Source organism: Elephas maximus, chromosome 17 (assembly GCF_024166365.1).
Source record: "Elephas maximus indicus isolate mEleMax1 chromosome 17, mEleMax1 primary haplotype, whole genome shotgun sequence".
In the NCBI taxonomy this organism is placed as follows: Eukaryota; Metazoa; Chordata; class Mammalia; order Proboscidea; family Elephantidae; genus Elephas; species Elephas maximus.
Window position 1 is genome coordinate 47,782,956 of NC_064835.1, and position 20,019 is coordinate 47,802,974.

At 41.4% G+C, this 20,019-nt stretch overlaps 1 protein-coding gene across 1 annotated transcript in view; it reads right to left on the minus strand.

Annotated features, from left to right (window-relative positions):
* The window catches only part of RMND5A (required for meiotic nuclear division 5 homolog A), a 78,118-nt gene that overhangs the window by 34,398 nt on the left and 23,701 nt on the right, over window positions 1-20,019 (minus strand). The gene's annotated exons all lie outside the window — the stretch shown is intronic.

A 20,019-nucleotide genomic window follows, 5' to 3' on the forward strand; every position in this document is an offset into this window, starting at 1 on the left:
AGTGACGTTTTTTAACAAGATGGAGAAACAAATCACCAACTTCATATGGAAGGGAAGAGGACCCAGATAAGTAAAGCATTACTGAAAAAGAAGAACAAAGTGGGACGCCTCACACTACCTGACTTTAGGACATATTATACCGCCACGGTAGTCAAAACAGCCTGGTGCTGGTACAACAACAGATACGTAGACCAATGGAACAGAATTGAGAATCCAGACATAAATCCATCCACATATGAGCATGAGATATTTGACAAAGGCCCAAAGTCTGCTAAATGCAGAAAAGATAGTCTCTTTAACAAATGGTGCTTGCATAACTGGATATCCATCTGCAAAAAAATGAAACAAGACCCATACATCATACCATGCACAAAAACCAACTCAAATCAAGACCTAAATATAAAATCTAAAACAATAAAGTTAATGGAAGAAAAAATAGGAACAATGCTAGGAGCCCTAATACATGGCATTAACAATATACGAAACATTACTAGAACTGCAAAAACAGCAAAAGAGAAATTAGGTGCGCCTAAAGTCAAGGTAACACCTATGCTCATCCAAAGACTTCACCAAAAGAGTAAAAAGCTTACCTACAGACTGGGAAGAAGTTTTTAGCTATGACATCTCCGATCAGCAGCTGATCTCTAAAATCTACATGTTACTTCAAAATTCAACAACAAAAAGACAAATAACCCAATTTAAAAATGGACAAAGGATATGAACAGACACTTCACTAAATAAGACATTCAGGCAGCTAACAGGTACATGAGGAAATGCTCATGTTCATTAGCCATTGGAGAAATGCAAATCAAAACCACAGTGAGATTCCATCTCACTCCAACAAGGCTGACATTACTCAAAAAACACACAGAATAATAAATGTTGGAGAGGTTCTAAAGAGACTGGAACACTTACACACTGCTGGTGGGAATGTAAAATGGTACAAACACTTTGGAAATCAATTTGGCGCTTCCTTAAAAAGCTAGAAATAGAACTACCATATGATCCGGCAATCCCACTCCTTGGAATATATCCTAGAGAATTAAGAGCCATCACACAAACAGATATATGCACACCCATTGTGGCACTGTTTACAATAACGAAAAGATGGAAGCAACCAAGGTGCCCATCAACAGATGAATGGATAAATAAATCATGCTATAGTCACACAATGGAATACTGTGCATCAATAAAGAACAATGAATCTGGGAAATATTTCATAACATGGAGGAATCTGGAAGGCATTACGCTGAGTGAAATTAAAACCCAGTGCCGTCGAGTCGATTCCCACTCATAGCGACCCTATAGGACAGAGTAGAACTGCCCCATAGAGTTTCCAAGGAGTGCCTGGCAGATCTGAACTGCCCACCCTTTGGTTAGCAGCCGTAGCACTTAACCACTACACCACCAGAGTGAAATTAGTCAGATGCAAAAGGACAAATATTGTACGAGACCACTATTATAAGAACTCAAGAAATAGTCTAAACAGAGAAGAAAATATTTTTTGATGGTTATGAGGCAAGGAGGGAGAGAGGAAGGAAGAGGGACACTCACTAGTTAGATGGTAGACAAGAACTCACTTAGGTGAAGGAATGGACAACACACAATATAGGAGAGGTCAGCACAACTGGACTAAGCCAAAAGCAAAGAAGTTTCCTGAATAAGCTGACTTCTTTGAAAGTCGGAGTAGCAGGGGTGGGGGTTTGGGGACCATGGTTTCAGGGGACATCTAGGTCAATCGGCATAATAAAAACTATTAAAGAAACATTCTGCATCCCATTTTGGAGAGTGGTGTCTGGAGTTTTAAACGCTAGCAAGCAGCCATCTAAGATGCAACAATTGGTCTCACTCCACCTGGAGCAAAGAAGAATGAAGAACACCAAAGACGCGGGTAAATATGATGCCAAGAGTCAGAATGGGCCACATAAATCAAAAGCTACATCAGGCTGAGACCAGAAGCACTAGACAGTGCCCAGCTACAACAGATGACTGCCATGACAGGGAGCACAACAGAGAATCACTGAAGCAGCAGGAGAGCAGTGGGATGCAGACCCCAATTTCTCGTAAAAAGACCAGACTTAATGGTCTGACTCAGACCAGATGGATCCCGGAGGTCGTGGCCCCCAGACCTTCTGTTAGCCCAAGGCAGGAACCATTGTCAAAGCCAACTCTTCAGACAGGGATTGGACTGGACTGAAAAGACAGAAAATGATACTGGTGAGGAGTGAGTTCTGTGAACCAAGTAGACACACAGGACTATCTAGGCAGTTCCTGTCTGGAGGGGAGATGTGAAGGCTGAGGAAGACAGAAGCTGGCTTAACAGATATAGAAACACAGGGTGGAGAGAAGGAATGTGCTGTCTCATTAGGGGGTGAGCAACTAGGAGTATACAGCAAGGTGTTTGGAAGATTTTGTATGAGAGATTGGCTTGATGTGTAAACTTTCACTTAAAGCACAATAAAAATTTTTTTTAATTACAAATACATACTTAGGTGAAAAAAAAGAAAAACATGCCGAAGTATTAGCAGAAATTACCACTAGAGATGTGCGGCCTGGTGGGGGCAGGGGGTTGTTTCACCTTTTCCCTCATGCGCTTCTATACACAAGGAGTAGACAACTTCTGTAACAAACTAACAGATTCTTTAAAAGCATTGAAGTCGAGGGCTCCAGGTCAAATAGAGTAAGCACATTCGACCCTGTCTCTCCCACCGAATGCAGCTATAAAATGGGGACAGAACGCGTGGAGCAGTTATGTGAAGACACTGAAAAGCAGCAAATGGATTGGGGAAGATCAGAATTCTAAGAATTGGTGGTGAACTTACTATTTTTTCCCCTCCAATATCTCCTGGTCTAGATGCAGTGCCACCCGAAACCTGGACATGGACCCCAAGATGTGGACAGAGAGCTCCAGGAGAAGCTTCTAATTCTGGTATAAAGACAATGAAAGGGTTCGCCCACCGCTCAGAGAATGGGGGAAATCGCATGTTGTTTTTTTCTTCCACTGTCTTGCGCCTCTAGCTCAAGGCAGTCTACAAGTATACTAGTTTTCTACTGTGGTTTAAAACAACACGAATTTATTATATCACAGCACTGTAAATCAGAAGTCCAGTAGGTTCAGCTGATTTCTCTGCCATGGGTCCCACAAGGGCAAAATCAAGATGTGGCTGGCCTTGGCTCTTATCTGGATGCCCTGGGAAGAATCTGCTTCAAGACTCATTCAGGTTGCTGGTAGAATTTGGTTCCAAGAAGCTGTAGGGCTGAGATTCCCATTTCCTTACTACCCGGAAGCTGTTCTTAGCTTCTAGAGGCTGCCCACATTTCATGGCTTGTGACCCACTTCATCTTCAAAGCCAGCAGTGGCAGATCGAATCCCTCACACTATGAATCTCTCCAACTTCTCCTTCTGACCCTCTGCTCTCCTGCTTTTAAGGGCTCATGTGATACCATTAGGCCGACCCAGATAACCCAGGATAACCTCTGCTCAGTAACCTTAATTATATCTGCAAAGTCCCTTCACTGCAGTATCACAGGTTAGTGTCTGGCTGAATAACCAGGGGACTGGAATTTTGAGAGGGTATCTTTAGAATTTTGTCTACAACAGCAGACAACCCTGAATATCGGAGAACTTTTCTCTCCAATCAGAAGAGCTGTGGTCCGAAGAAACCTGTTACCATTGAGATGATTCCGACTCATAGGGTGGGGCAAAAACCCGTTATATTTTGTCCTCTGTCCTTCCACCACTTGGCCCAGGATACCAAACCCACTGCTCTTGGGTTGATTCTGACTTATAGTGACCCCAGAGGTCAGAGTAGAACTGCCCCATAATGTTTCCAAGGGAGTGGCTGGTGGATTTGAACTGCTGACCTTTCGGTTAGCAGCTGAGCTCTAAACCACTGTGCCACGAGGACTCTGGCCCCAGATACAACTGTGGTTAAGTGTTCAGAAGAATGAGGTAAATTAAGCCCTAGGGAACAGTGAAGTACCAGGGCAATCACAGAGATCACAAGAGCGTGGGGCTCTTGGGAAAGCGACCCCAAAAGTTGTTTATGAACTCCTAAATAGCATAGCATGGAATTTGGAAACTGAACTGGGGATAGGTCCCAAACTGGCCACTGGGTGGCGCACACACAGGACAAATCTGAATAGCACTGTAATGGCTTTGGAAATAAAGCTGACATTGAAACTACCACCCAGAGAAGACTGGTCAGAACTTGTGACCTGGATCGAATGCTTGCTAAATCAAAAAATCAACATTCTTCATAGAATTTAAATAAGACCCAGAGTCTGATATTATTCAAAATGTCTAGAACACAATCCAACATTATTTGGCATACGAAGAAGCAGGAAAATCTCAACTTTCATGGGAAAAGATGATCAGTAGACACCAATGCTAAGACAACACAGATGCTGGAATTATTAAAGACTTCAGAGCAGTTATTATAAACAAGCTCCAAGAAGCAGAAGCAAACATGCCTGAAAAAAGTCAAGAGAGCCTTAGCAAAGAAATAGGGGATATAAAAAAGACACGAATGGAAATTTTAAAACAGAAAAATACAATAGCCAAAATTAAAAAATTAACTCGATGGACTCAATAGCGAATGGAAGTGACAGCACAAAGTCATGTCATCCGAGTACCAGAAGGAAAGGAGAAAGAGTATGGTATAGAAAAAAATATTTGGAGAATACTTCCTAAATTTGGCAAAAGATATAAACCTAAAGATTTAAGAAGCTCGAAAACCAAAACCAAACCCATTGTCGTCAAGTTGATTCTGACTCATAGTAACCTTATAGGACAGAGCAGATCTGTCCTTCAGGGTTTGCTAACCAAAGGGTTGGCAGTTCGAATCCGCCAGGCGCTCCTTGGAAACTCTATGGGGCAGTTCTACTCTGTCCTATAGGGTCGCTATGAGTCGGAATCGACTCGACGGCACTGGGTTTGGTTTTTGCTATAGGGTTTCCAAGGAATGGCTGGTGGATTCATACTGTCGACCTTTTGGTGAGAAGCCCAAAAAGGATAAATCCAAAGAAATCCATGCCCAGACAGCTCACAATCAAACTGCTGAAAACTAAAGATAAAGGAAAAACCTTGAAAGCAATCAAAGAAAAGTAATGCATTCTTAAAAGCTTGTGAGCAGCCATATAAGGTACAAGTATTGGTCTCCACTCGTCTGGAATAAAAGAGAATGATGGAAATCAAAGACTCAAAGAAGAAACTAGTCCACAGGACTAACAGCCCACATGAACCATGGCCTCATGTAGCCTGAGAACAGAAGAACTAGATGGTGCCCAGGTACCACCACCAACTTTTCTGACCAGAGACACAACAGAATGTTCCAGGTAGAAAGGGAAAAAATTGTACAGTAAAACTCAAATTCCAAAAAAAAGGCCAGACTTACTAGACCAATAGAGACTAAAGGAACACCAGAGACTATGCCCTAAAATACCCTTTGAACTTAGAACTGAAACCACTCCCTATGGTCACCTTTCATCCAAATAATAGATTAGTGTATAAAATAAACAATTCACCTTTGAATAATGTGCTCCCTTAAATAATCAGCTAAAAGAGACATTCACCTTAAAACAAAGATGCGAAACAGAACAAAAAGAATGGAACTGATAATAATGCTGACTTTTATTGCGAAGAATGTAACCAGTGTCATGGAACAAGCTGTATAAAAATTGTTAAATGGGAACCTAATTTGCTGTGTAAACGTTCACTTAAAACAATAAAACATTTATTTAAAAAAAAAAGTAATGGATTACTTAAAGGGGTGTGTCTTGTCATCTAGTGCTGCTGTAACAGAAATACCACAAGTGGACGGCTTTAACAAAGAGAAGTTTATTCTCTCACAGTCCAGTAGGCTACAAGTCCAAACACAGGATGTCAGCTCCAGGGGAATGCTTTCTCTATCAGGCGGCCTTCTCATCAATCTTCCCCCAGACTTGGAGCTTCTCTGCGCAGGGACCCCAGGTCCAAAGGATATGCTCTGCTCCTGGCCATGCTTTCATGGTGGTATGAGATCCCCAACATGGTGCAGGCCACACCCCAGGGAAACTCCCTTTACATTGGATCAGGGATGTGACCTTAGTAAGGGTATTACAATCCCACCCTAATCCTCTTTAACATAAAATTACAATCACAAAATGGAGGACAAACACAATACTGGGAATCATGGCCCAGGCAAACTGATACACATCTTCTGGGGACATTATTCAACCCATGACAGGGAGCTATGGTTAGGATAACCGTAGATATCAACAGAAACCATGGACGCTAGGAAAAAAATGGCACATTTTTCAAGTACTGAAAAAAAAGAACTTTCAACCCAGAATTCTACAATTCACTGAAAATATCCTTCAGGAATGAAGATGAAATAGACACTGTCAGATGAAGGAAAACTGAATTTGTTGCCAGAAGACCTGCTCTACAAGAAAACACTAGAGTTGCCCCACAGGGTTTTCAAAATTCTACATCTTTACAGAAGCAGGCTGCCACATCTTTCTCCCACTGAGCAGCTGGTGGGTTCAAACCACCAACCTCTCGGTTAGCAGCCGAGTACTTAAGCACTGTGCCATCAGGAGAGAAGGAAGAGCAAATCCATCATGGTCTCAGGGCTTTTACTGTCCACTTCTGTTTCCTTCCCCTTTATGTTTTACAAGTATAACACACCAGTAAACCTGTAGGTCTGTTTTAAAAAGCACGTGAATTTAATTCAGACAAAATCATTTAGATTCAACTGAAATTACAACCCTAGTCAATCACTGCTTAAACACAGTCAACCAACATGGGATTATTTTAGGGCACATACAGGGACAGGCAATAAGTAACCCGCAACAGCAGCTGCAAACAATCTACTTCTTATAATGTAGGAGAGTTCTCGTATCCAAAATTAAGCACATTTTTCTTCCCTATAAAGAGCCGTCTATTCTTAGATGTTAGGCCAGTAGCCTAAAACTGAATGAAAACATAAACTAAGATTCTTCGGAATTATTCAGTGGGAAAAAAAAAAGACAACTGTGAAAGTCTTAATTTTCTTTATTCATTTTCTTTACACAGACATATTTCCTGGCCTAGTGCTTAACCTAAAAAATGGACATAATACAAAGTACCTAGGCCCCAAAGCAAGAGCTTCCACACACGTACTGAATAGACCGTTCTCTAGCGCTGAAGAAAGAACCATGAGTGCTTGGGGAAGGTCGTCTGGTTTCCTTTCTGCGCCTTAGATTCTACCTGTTGAGAGCTGATTTTATATCAGTTCGTCAGTGTCTCTGAGCACAGTATTATAGCCAGATCAGAGCAGAAGCCCAGAGGGAGGTCAATGCTGCAGGTACCCTCCCTTACTTTATTCCTCAGGCTCCCTTATTTTACTCCTCAGACGGAGGGCCATTCAAATGAATAAAGGAATGGGTATCTGAAGACGGGAGAATTTACCACAAACTCAGAATCTGCCTGTAATTCTCTAAGTATCTACATGCTGCCTAAATATCACTGAGACGTATTAAGGAAGGTCCCTCGTAGATCTGTCAACCTCATTCAAACCAAATGCAAACTTTTCAGGTTTTTACTATTCATTTATGATTATTCCTCAATCCTGTTGACCCCCAACGAATGTATCCGGTGCCTGCTTCTCAGGAGAGAAATAAAACAACTTTGGAGGACATACTAATCTTTAAAAAAAACCACTGTGCTTCCACAAAGGACAAAGCCCAAAACTCACTGTGCATTCACAAAGGACAAAGACCAAAACCCACTGGGCGTTCACAAAGGACAAAGCCCAAAACCCACTGCCATCAAGTCAATTCTGACTCACAGGGACCCTGCAGGACAGATCACGTCAAAACAGAGAATTTTATTTTGCAATATATATTAAGTCAGAACTTTATTTAATAGCTGCCACCAAACAGTAATTACTCAGATCAAACTGAAGAATTCCATGAATTATTTCCTTAATACACACATTGTTGTTGTTGTTGTCGTTAGGTGCCATCGAGTCGGTTCCAACTCATAGTGACGCTATGCACAACAGAATGAAACACTGCCCGGTCCTGCGCCATCCTTAAAAACGTTGTTATGCTTGAGCTCATTGTTGCAGCCACTGTGTCAATCCACCTCGTTGAGGGTCTTCCTCTTTTCCGCTGACCCTGTACTCTGTCAAGCATGATGTCCTTCTCCTGGGACGGATCCCTCCTGAAAACATGTCCAAAGTATATAACATGCAGTCTTACCATCCTTGCCTCTAAGGAGCATTCCGACCGCACTTGCTCCAAGACAGATTTGCTCATTCTTTTGGCAGTAAATCAATATTCAATATTCTTTGCCAATACCACAATTCAAAGGCATCAACTCTTCATCGGTCTTACTTATTCATTGTCCAGCTTTCACATGCATATGATGTGATTGAAAACACCATGGCTTGGGTCACGCATACCTTAGTCTTCAGGGTGACATCTTTGTTCTTCAACACTTTAAAGAGGTCCTTTGCAGCAGATTTACCCAATGCAATGCGTCTTTTGATTTCTTGACTGCTGCTTCCATGGCTGTTGACTGCGGATCCAAGCAAAATGAAATCCTTGACAACTTCAATCTTTTCTCCGTTTATCATGATGTTGCTCATTGGTCCAGTTGCAAGGATTTTCATTTTCTTTATGTTAGGTATAATCCATACTGAAGGCTGTCGTCTTTGATCTTCATTAGTAAGTGCTTCAAGCCCTCTTGACTTTCAGCAAGCAAGGTTGTGTCATCTGCATAACGCAGGTTGTTAATGAGTCTTCTTCCAAACCTGATGCCCCGTTCTTCATATAGTCCAGCTTCTCAGATTATTTGTTCAGCATACAGATTAAATAGGTATGGTGAAAGAGTACAACTCTGATGCACACCTTTCCTGACTTGAAACCAATCAGTATCCCCTTGTTCTGTCCAAACAACTGCCTCTTCATCTATGTAAAGGTCTCTCATGAGCACAATTAAGTGTTCTGGAATTCCCATTCTTCGCAGTGTTATCCATAGTTTGTTATAATCCACACAGTCGAATGCCTCTGCATAGTCAATAAAACATAGGTAAACATCCTTCTGGTATTCTCTGCGTTCAGCCAGGATCCATCTGACGTCAGCAATGATATCCCTGGTTCCACATCCTCTTCTAAATCCAGCCTGAATTTCTGACAGTTCCCTGTCGATATACTGCTGCAGCCGTTTTTGAATGATCTTCAGCAAAATTGTGGTTGCATGTGATATTAATGATATTGTTCTATAATTTCCACATTCAGTTGGATCACTTTTCTTGGGAATAGGCATAAATATGGATCTCTTCCAGTCAGTTGGCCAGGAAGCTGTCTTCCATATTTCTTAACATAGACGAGTGAGCACCTCCAGCGCTGCATCTGTTTGTTGAAACATCTCAACTGATATTCCATCAATTCCTGGAGCCTTGTTTTTCACCAATGCCTTCAGAGCAGCTTGGACTTCTTCCTTCAATACCATCGGTTCCTGATCATATGCTACCTCTTGAAATGGTTGAATATCGCCTAATTCTTTTTGGTATAATGACTCTGGGTATTCCTTCCATCTTCTTTTGATGCTTCCTGCGTCATTTAATATTTTCCCCATGGAATCCTTCACTATTGCAACTCGAGGCTTGAATTTTTTCTTCAGTTCTTTCAGCTTGAGAAATGCTGAGCGTGTTCTTCCCTTTTGGTTTTCCATCTCCAGCTCTTTGCACATGTCATTATAATACTTCACTTTGTCTTCTCAAGAGGCCCTTTGAAATCTTCTGTTCAGTTCTTTTACTTCATCAATTCTTCCTTTTGTTTTAGCTGCTCGATGCTCAAGAGCAAGTTTGAGAGTCTCCTCTGACATCCATCTTGGTCTTTTCTTTCTTTCCTGTCTTTTCAGTGACCTCTTGCTTTCTTCATGGATGATGTCCTTGATGTCATTCCACAACTCGTCTGGTCTTTGGTCACTAGTGTTCAATGCGTCAAATCTGTTCTTCAGATGGTCTCTAAATTCAGGTGGGATATACTCAAGGTCATATTTTGGCTCTCGTGGACTTGCTCTGATTTTCTTCAGTTTCAGTTTGAACTTGCATGTGAGCAATTGATGGTCTGTTCCAGTCGGCCCCTGGCCTTGTTCTGACTGATGATATTGAGCTTTTCCATCGTCTCTTTCCACAGATGTAGTCAATTTGATTTCTATGTGTTCCATCCAGTGAGGTCCATGTGCATAGTCACCGTTTACGTTGGTGAAAGAAGGTATTTGCAATGAAGAAGTCGTTGATCTTGCAAAATTCTATCATTTGATCTCTGGCATTGTTTCTATCACCCAAGGCCATATTTTCTTCTTGGTTTCCAACTTTTGCATCCCAATCACCAGTAATTATCAATGCATCTTGACTGCACGTTCGATCAATTTCAGACTGCAGCAGCTGATAAAAATCTTCTATTTCTTCATCTTTGGCCCTAGTGGTTGGTGTGTAAATTTGAATAATAATCGTATTAGCTAGTCTTCCTTACAGGCATATGGATATTATCCTATCACGGACAGCATTGTACTTCAGGATACGTCTTGAAACGTTCTTTTTGATGATGAATGCAACACCATTCCTCTTCGAGTTGTCATTGCCAGCACAGTAGACTATATGATTGTCTGATTCAAAATGGCCAATACCAGTCCATTTCAGCTCACTAATGCCTAGGATATCGATGTTTATTGCGTTCCATTTCATTTTTGATGATTTCCAATTTTCCTAGATTCAGACTTCGTACATTCCAGGTTCCGATTATTAATGGATGTTTGCAGCTGTTTCTTCTCGTGTTGAGTCGTGCCACATCAGCAAATGCAGGTCCCACAAGCTTTACTCCATCCACATCATTAAGGTCGACTCTACTTTGAGGAGGCACCTCTTCCCCAGTCATCTTTTGAGTGCCTTCCAACCTGGGGCACCCATCTTCCAGCACTGTATCAGACAATGTTCCGCTGCTATTCATAACGTTTTCACTGGTTAATGCTTCTCAGAAGTAGACTGCCAGGTCCGTCTTCCTAGTCTGTCTTAGTCTGGAAGCTCAGCTGAAACCTGTCCTCCATGGGTGACCCTGCTGGTATCTGAATACTGGTGGCATAGCTTCCAGCATCACAGCAATACACAAGCCCCCACAGTACGACAAACTGACAGACACGTGGGGGGTTATAAATACCAAAGTAAATTTTGGTCACCTAGAAATCTTTAAAAAGAGTCCAGTATTTAAAATTTTTCCCTTTGATTTGTTAAAAGTTTTACAACGATGCTTTTCCTGTACCTCTATTTCCGTAAGGCTTACTATGGTCACTACTACACTGACAAGAAAATCAAACTTTCAGGGTAACTCTGTCTACCACATTCAAGCTCTGTAACTTACCTGCTAGCCTTGGAAACCACAACTAAGCAAGAACGAGCATGCGTCAAGTGACATTTTCTGAGCTTCCTTCTACTACTCTCCTTTTACCGTTTAAACCACTAAGGTAGATAAGTAAACTTTTCTCATAGCTTATTTTCTATTCACATGTAGTAAAAATTAAAGCTAAGACTATAAATAATATGGTGTCAGAATTGCTTTTGTTATATCTGCATGTTCTTACTCACTGTTGCATCAGGGCTGGGGTCATTTCCAGCTTCTGTTGCTAAGTTGCAAAAATTGTTTGCACAGCTGCCTGGGAAATCAGCAACACTGCAAACCAGCCAGAAGGTGGCTGAGAAAGAGAAACATCTGTCTATTATTACCATCTTCTATTTTATTTTTCCTTTTGTATTTTTAAAGCAAAGATTTGATGCTGTGTTCTTAAAAAAGGTAGAAAGGATTCAAACAAGAATGAAAAGCAAGAAATCACACATTCAGTGGTGTGCCCCCCGGAAAAGACGTCATGACTTGCAAAGAGAAGCCTGGGACACACAGATTTGTCCAATGCCTCATGTACTTTTAGTGTCATCCATATTTATGATAAATTAAAAGTTCTAAAATCTGGAAGCTGAGGCAGAGAAGGAGTAAATAACTAAACAAAACATCATTATAAAGCTGAAAACTCAACAGATCATCCTGCCTCTTTGGCCATATTATGAGATGTTTGTTCATGAATGAGATAGGCTTTAAGTGTTGATTTTCATTGTTCACTATCTAAAACTAACCCTTTTCTGCACTACATTTTATAGGATTGTAATTCCTGAGCAGACAGTACTAACAGTACACAGTAATACTCAGTATTTGTTTTCATTCTTGTCAATTTTCTAATACTCTAAGTAGTTTTTAAAAAACGTTCTCATTCACTTTTGAAGAAAAATATGTATAAACCCAACAAAGCACTACTATTGCACCTACCCAGAATCAATTTCCCCTCTAAACACCCAGTCATCTGGTTTAGGAGTGAGGTACGCCGCAAGCAACATTTCACAGAGAACTAGATTTTGATTCCACTCAGACTAGGGCACTTATATACCTCACATACAACCCACAAAATATTCATATCCAAAAGAAAACAATGCTTATCAATAAGACAAACAACCAAATAGAAAATAATAGCCAAAAGATGAAGAAATTTACAAAAAAGGGAAAGTGTAATGGTCAGACATATGAAAAGATGTTCAGCCTCAAAGATAGCAAATTAATACAACTGGATATTATTTTACATCCACCTGATTAATTAAAAATTTTGAAGTCTGATGATACCAAGTGCAGGTGAGAACCGGGTAAACAACTGCTAAACATGTCTGGTAGGACCACAAATCGGTATGACTCTTTTAGGAACAATCCAGCAATATCCAGTAAAGCTGATGGTGAGATGTATGTGTGCCCTACGAGGGAACAGTCCCACACTCTGCCCTATGTCACACAGGAGTGCCCTGCAAACTGAAGAGTGGGAATAAATTGGGTAGTGCGTCATATCAGCATTTTGTTAACGCAGTCTAGATTTTTAGACATTCTGCTATCTCCCCTGGAAGATATTCCTGCTCTACTTTGGTCTTCATAGTTAAGATAAAAGTAGGTTGTGCCACGTTATGGAAAGGCTAAAAGAAAATGATAAAGAGTTTAAAACTCAAAATGCATGTTGATAAGTGCTCACATTATAAACAGAGGGGAGTAATTTGGCATGGTCAGAGATATTCAGCCCCTCCGCTGGTCTTTAAAGACCCTTAAAACGTCCCATAATCTAACCCTATGTCACATTTGCATTCCTGTCTCGCACTACTATTGTACACACCTTTTTACTCTGGTCATTTTGCTTTCCCTCCTGCCTCCTTATCTGAACAAAGAAAATTGTTTGAGTGACTATTTTATTAATTCTCCCAAGGACGATACATAACTCTTACCATTCTAGCTGCACAGGAGAGAACTAACTCATATATACCGTAGGTTGAGAAAGGCTCTCTGAAGTCTTAAAGTCACTGTTTTAACCCCAGCTCTGCCACTCACTTACTATCTCTGTGATTTCAGGCAGGTTACTTTTCTAAAGTCTCAGTTTTTACATTTGCATCTGGTGACAGCAATTCTGGACTTACAAAGTGTTGGTGAACAAGACCACGGAGGAAAAGCTGGACCTTGGCCATCAGGTCAACAAATAGTTATCAACAAAATAATGTGTTTCATTCTCTTCAGAGCAGGAATAAGAAAAACACAGGCCTGTGGCTTAGAGCTAATGACGTAATTGTAACAGATGGCAGAAAAAATATCAGCTCATTTGCTCTGTGGTGAAGGATGGTCAGACTCAAAACGGCAGAACCAACACTGTTTCGCAGGAGCTGAAGCCCAATAGGAGTGAAGGGACCCAGACAGCATCTGGCTGCTTGTCTCAGTCAGAACTCCTGGTTCCTACAGAAGAAATCTTCCTTTTGGCCCAAGCAAGCTGAATCTAAAGAAAGGCTCGGGGAACCAGAAGTGGGCAGGAGGGTAACTGGGCCTCAAATGATGCCCTCTCTCCATCTCTTGCCTCTACTTCTCTTGGTACCTCAGTTTTGTTTCCCACAACAGACCTGCTTCTTTTAAGGGCTATTAATCACTCCCACGCTCACATATTCCCAGTCCCTTTTTCCTGAAGAGCTCTAATTAGAAAGATCCTGGGGAAGAATTCTGAGGTGGCTGTCCTGGACCAAACAACTGTGGGCAAGGGAGTGGGCCATATGATTAGTCTGGTTGGGTCAAGTAGATTGGGCCCATCCTCAAACCGAGCTCTGTGGTCAAAGCAGACAGAGTATTAAGAATATGGCAGCTCCTACTCAAACCACCCACCACCTCTCATACTGGGGTGAGTTGGGTGTTGTTATGATGCTGGAAGCTATGCCACTGATATTTCAGATACAAGTGGAGTCACCCATGGGGGACAGGTCTCAGTGGAGCTTCCAGACTAAAAAAGAAAGGCCTGGTGATCTACTTCTGAAAATTAGCCAATGAAAACCTTATGGATCATAACAGAACACTGTTTGATATAGTGTTGGAAGATGAGCCAAAACATACCAAAGATTGTGAAGAAGGCACAGGACTGGGCAACATTTTCTTCTATAACCTGTAAGGTCACTATGAGTCAGAGCCAACTTGACAGCAACTAACAACAATGCTCAAATAACTTAAAAAGGAATATTTTTCATCTTGACCACAAAGACATGAAATATTTTATTAAATGCCTTGCAAAAGTTTAAAAGTTTGGAGCCCTGGTGGCACAGTGGTTAGGAGCTCCACTGCTAACCAAAAGGTCAGCAGTTCGAATCCACCAGCAGCTCCTTGGAAACCCTATGGGCAGTTCTACTCTGTCCTATAGAAAAAATAGTCGCTTTGAATTGGAATTGATTGGACAGCAAGCTTTTAGCTTTTCTTTCTTTCTTTTTTTTTTAACAAAAATTTAGATACATTGTTGACCACAATTTCCTAGAGGGCTCACTAGTAATTCTGGGGGGGAGGGAAGGTCGGATGAGAGTTAGTTGAATACGTTTTATTTTATTCTTAGGGAACGCATTCTTGGCTTTCCATCTTTTTTTTTTATAACTTTGTCAACTATTCCTTTTTACTAGTTCTAAAAATTCCATCCAGGATAGATACCAACTTAACTGTCTGTATTTCTGAACTCAGTTTACCTTTCTTCTTAATTGGAGTAAACTTTCTAGTCTCTACCATTTCTTTTTTTCCTTCCTTAACACCTACATTCCTCTACTACAGAAGGATTCATTCATTAATAACATAGTTTTAAAGCTGGTACATATCTGACTTCACCCACTCTGTCTATTCCTTAAGGCTAAACACAAGACTATCTGTCTCTGGTATCTTTTCCTCTTATAACTCAGTCATAGCTACACAAAAGGAATCCCTGAGTGGAGTAAACAGGTAAGCACTAACTACTAGCTGAAGGTTGGTGGTTCAAACCCACCCAGAGGTGTCTCAGAGGACAGCACTAGCAACTTGCTTCTGAAAGGTTGCTTCCTTGAAGTCTATGAAGAAGTTCTACTCTGCTAACAACGGGTCGCCATGAGTCAGAATCGGCTCCACAGCAACTAACAGCAACAATAACCTACATAAAAAAGCAGCTCCAGACTGCCATCCAAACTATCTTAACATATTGTTTCACTTTTTAGTGTTATTCCATTCATTCTTTAAAACAGTCCGCATTTTGCCTTAGATGCTCCACCTACTGGCAGATGGGTTTAGGAATTTCGGTTTTAAAAATTTTTTTATCCGTTATTTTTCCCCTTAAATATTATCAGCCTAACTGATCTCCTAGTGTAGCACGGTGTTTAAGAACACAGACACCTGAGTGACATCTTGCTCCAAACCTCGGTCCACTACTTTCAAGCTGTATACCTTGAGTATTATCACTTCATCTCGCTGAGTCCTGGAGCCCAGGTGGCGTAGTGGCTAAGAGTTCAGCTGCTAACCAAAAGGTCAGAGGTTCGAATCCACCAGGCACTCCTTACAAAGCCTACAGGGCAGTTCTACTCTGTCCTATAGGGTCGCTGTGAGTCGGAAGCGACTCCACAGCACACAACAGCAATGTATCCTGAGAAGTAAACGTGTGAGGCAGTGAACTCAGAATCTAGGACAGTTACCACTCAGTAAGTGACAGCTATGGTCTTCCTATCCCTGACTGCTCCTTTGTCTAATTTCACCTGTTCAATGAGGCCAAGCAAATCCTCAACTGTTTTTATCACTGGCTCCTTTTCCCCTATTCTCCTGCTGGATGAAATCCATACCCTTCAGGTCTTCCATTATTTGCCTTCCTCCAATCAGATCTTTCCATATGCCTGACAGGGACAGATACTCTAATCAACTCAGTCCCTAAATCTCTAATTCAAGTCAAGATTATTCTCAGTTGTTCTGCCCCTTTACCACCCTGATAGAAAATCATACTATTCTGCTGCTCTAAATGTGACCCATTCTTCCAAAAACCAAATTTAACACACACTCCACACACCTGGATTCACCAAAAGCACTTGATTCATATTCTGCAGAGTAAGCAGTGCCCACCCAGGCAAACTTATTTTATATCGCCTTAGAATTTTTCTGGCTATTTACATGTATAGAAAGCATCCTTAGATGATCAAACTAAACTGGGATGTTCTAAACCACATATATTACGTTTTTAGCTTTTATCTATCCCATGGCAGATTTTGGACATTTATTTTAACCATATAAAATCATTTCTATTTACTTTTCTTAAGCAGTGAACACACACACACACTGTCAAAAGACTACATAAAATACTGAATAAAATGCCCTACAGAATTCTGTATTTTCTAAAAATGAGGGAAGAAATTCAAAATAACCCAACATAGTTTTAGTAAAAACTACGTGTTTACTAAAAAAATATTTGTCATAGAACCCAAGGGTTGATAGTATTTTAAACAGTGGTCTTATAGTGGGCATCTGAAGTTAGCTAACACATTTAAGCAGAAATCTTCAACTTTTTAAGTTCCTTTTGCAATACTTAGAAAATAGAAAATGGCTTAGCTAACACCACAAATTTCTTTTCTGTTTACATTCTCAGAGAAGCAATGATAAGAGAATTTTAAAACATGAGACATATTGAGCCATTACAGGCCGAAAAGTTTAGCACATCAAAATTTATTTGAGTTCCTCACTCTAAACCATCTTGCTCATAAAGGACCCGCCTGCTGCTCTGACTGTCTTCCTCTTGTGAGGGCGGGACCGTGTGTCTGTAACATGCTGCTCAGAGGCTGCTGGATGGCATTCCACCTTCTTACTCAAGTCTGTCTGCTGTGGTATTTAAAAGCCTTGTGCCGCAATGGCTTCAGCATCATCCTGTTTGCTCGTCACCAGTTCACATGAGTCTGCCCAGCATTTATATAACAGGCTGCCGCCCAGCATTTATATAACAGGCTTTGCCCCAGAAGCTTGTATAAATTTACCAGGTTCAAACTAAGAGTTGGAGGACTTCACAAGTCAATGGAGGCTTTTGTGAAAACAGTCTGCACAGAATTCCTCATGTGAGAAACCCATTCACACTGTCTAGGTAATTCTGGAGGAAAACTGCTTCCTTTACAGCTAAGGCAAAGTAGTGGCCCAAACAATTGTGTCTGCACTGGGGGAGAGCACGCTGAAAGACAGAGACCTGGGCTAAAGATCCAGGCTTTCCTCTGTGACCCTGGACTATAACTCAACAAATACTTATCATTATCAACTAAATAACGTAGTGTCATGTGATGGATCAGAATTAAGAATTTCAGGGAGAAGGGGAAAATTCAGGTCATCTAGTACCTAACCTACTTTCACAGGAACAGGAAAAGTATTTTGAAAGAAACCACAAAAGAAAATCACTTGAAAAAGCTCTTATAACTTCCCTCGTTGTTAGGTGCTGTCGAGTTGGTTCTGACTCATAGCTACCCTATAGGATAGAGCAGAACTGCCCCACAGGGTTTGCAAGGAGCACCTGGTGGATTCGAACTGCCGACCTTCTGGTTAGCAGCCAAGCTCTTAACTACTACGCCACCAGGGCTCCAATACATGAAAAAATATCCTTGAATGTTATCCTTGAAGTAATGAGTAAACCATTAGGAACATTCACCCTCAAACACATCTCCAATCAAAAAAAAAAAAAAAGCCAGAAAGTAGGAGATCATTCACTATATATGTGTTCCCCTGGTGTGATAGTTAAGTTTGTGTGTCAAGTTGGCTGGGCCATGATTCTCAGTGGTTTGGCAGTTATGTAATGATGTAGTCATCCTCTAGCCTAACACCTGACCCATGGACTTGGGACTTGCCAGCCTCTACAACTGTGTGAGCCATTTCCTTGAGATAAATCTCTCTCTCTCTCTATACCAATGCTTCACTGGTTGCTATGAGTTGGAATCGACTCGACAGTAATGGGTTTGGTTTTGCTTCTCTAGAGAACCCAGCCTAAGACACCTGGTATCCACTCTCAAAGCAACAGTCTCATTTTTGGCACCAAATATATCTAAATGCTTTGCCTCAGAGATTAACCAGACTGATGGACAAACCTTATGAACATCTGTAAAGACCTGCCTGCTGAATCAGGAGGAAGACATGCTCAACAAGCCACCAGTAGCTAGGGAGGACAATCCTGGACACTTCCAGAACAAAAGAGGGTCCTGATAACAACTGTGACAGAAAATAGACAAAAGCTAGGAAACGTGGAAATATGGTCACCCTACCAGTGGCAGATTGTAAGGATAGCAACGATTATGAGAATGGTGCAGGACTGGGCAGTGTTCACTCTGTTGTACATGTGCTGGTATAACAGAAATATCGTCAGTGGATGGCTTTAACAGAAGTTTATTCTCTCACAGTTTAGGAGGCTAGAACTTCGAATTCAGGGTGCCAGCTCCAGGGAAAGGCTTTCTTTTGGCTCTGGCGGAAGGTCTTTGTCTCCTTTCAACATCTGTGGGCCCAGTATTCCTTGGAGACCTCCATGTATCTTGGCATCAATCTTCCCCTGGGTCTAGCAAGTTCTCAGTGCAGGGACCTCCAGTCCAAAGGATGTCTCTGCTCCCAGCTCTTCTTTTTTGGTTGTAGTGAGGTCCCTCTCCTCTCCACTCATTTCTCTCTCCTATCTTTCGTAAGATAAAAGGTATGGCTCAAGCAAGGGTGCGACTTGAGCAAGGTGGTGACTTGAGTAAGGCAGTGGCTTTAGGAGGGGCATAATTTGAGTAAGACTATGACTTGAGTCACACCCTTTAGTAAGATACACCCCACCCTAATGCTCCCTCATTAACATATAGAGGTTAGGATTTACAACACCTCACAAAATGAAGGTAATTACATCCAATCACAAAAAGAAGGACAATTGCACAATACTGGGAATCATGGACAAGCCTAACTGATGCATATTTTGGGGGGACACAATTCAATTCATGACAGAATCATACAGTTCTGACTTACCAAAAAACCTACTGCCATTGAGTCGATTCCGACTCATAGTCACCCTACAGGACTGGGCAGGATAGTTCCCTAGGATTTCTAAAGCTGTAATCTTTATGGAAGGAGACTGCCACATCTTTCTCCCATGGAGCAGCTCGTGAGTTCAAACAGCTACCCGTTTGGTTAGCAGCCAAGCTCTTAACCACTGCACCACCAGGGCTCCTTAGCTCTGACTTAGGCTGCCTCAAATACTCAAGTTTCTCAATGCTAATGCTCTACAGGATAACTTCTAACAGTTGGGCCCACCCAGGAGTTAGACAGAGCCACTCTCTGGATTCCAGGATCCTCTATCCATGTTACAGCTATCATTCTTGTGCTTACATAGACCAAGCAACTCTAGGACTGCTTAGGAGGTGCTTATGCCACAAAGCCCTCTCCCAAACATTCTTCTTATCCTCCTAGAACTTTATAATGTGTGAACAGAAATGCCCATAGCCAGTCTCAATCTCCATTATGGCTGAAGTAGTCACAGATATCACACTATAACCTTGCACTACTTCCCTTAGGGTCTACCAGGACCATGAACTCCATTGGCAAAATTTGCTCAGTCCTAAAAATAGTAACTGCTTGTAAGTTGACCACTAAGTTAAAGATTGCTTATTCAAGAGATGTCAC